Source organism: Elephantulus edwardii, unplaced genomic scaffold (genome assembly GCF_000299155.1).
Source record: "Elephantulus edwardii isolate Elephantulus edwardi_28Jun2011 unplaced genomic scaffold, EleEdw1.0 scaffold00075, whole genome shotgun sequence".
NCBI lineage: Eukaryota > Metazoa > Chordata > Mammalia > Macroscelidea > Macroscelididae > Elephantulus > Elephantulus edwardii.
Genome location: NW_006399825.1, coordinates 1,876,958 through 1,877,782, shown reverse-complemented (window position 1 = coordinate 1,877,782; position 825 = coordinate 1,876,958).

Below are 825 nucleotides of genomic sequence, written 5' to 3'. Positions count from 1 at the left end.
CTGCATCCTGGCCCATCCTCACCCTTCTGCGCCCAACCCTCAACTCCTTGTACCCCTAATATGTTTTTCCCAATAATAATAATTTTAAAAAATTGAAAAAAAAACCAAACTAGAAATTGTGGAAAATAAAATAGAACGCATGAATATCAACATTCTAGGAATTTGTGAGATGAGATGTACTAGCTTTGTCCACTTTGAATCAGCTAATCATATGATACACCATGCTGAGCATGAAAAACAGCCGAAGAATGGAGTTGCATTCATAGTCAAAAAGTCATTTTGAAATCCTATCCTAACATACAATGTTGAGTGATAGGGTATTATCCCTACACATACAAGGAACATCCTCTAATATATTATTCAAATATACGCTCCTACAGCTAGAACCAAAGAGGAAGAAATTAAAAATTTTTAACAAATCCTACAGCCCAAAATTAAATGAACATGCAATCAAGATGTGTTAATGATAACTGGTGACTGCAATGCATTGGAAACCGTTAATAAAGAATGTTGTTGTTGTTGTTGTTATGTGCCGTTGAGTTGCTTGCGACTCATAGCAACCCTATGTACACAACAGCCCTAAACTCTGCTCTGTCCTGTGCCAATCACACTGTCTATGGCACTCCCGTCCCGATTATCCCAGTCACTGAATCAATCCACCTCATAGAGGGCCTTCCTCTCCTGCACTCTCCCTCCACCCTCCCAAGCATGACGACCCTCTCCAAGGACTGGTCTCTACTCACAACATGTCCAAAGTATGTTAGACGGAGCCTCAGAATCCTTGTCTCCAAGGAGCCACCCGGTTTAACCCTTTCCAGAACAAAT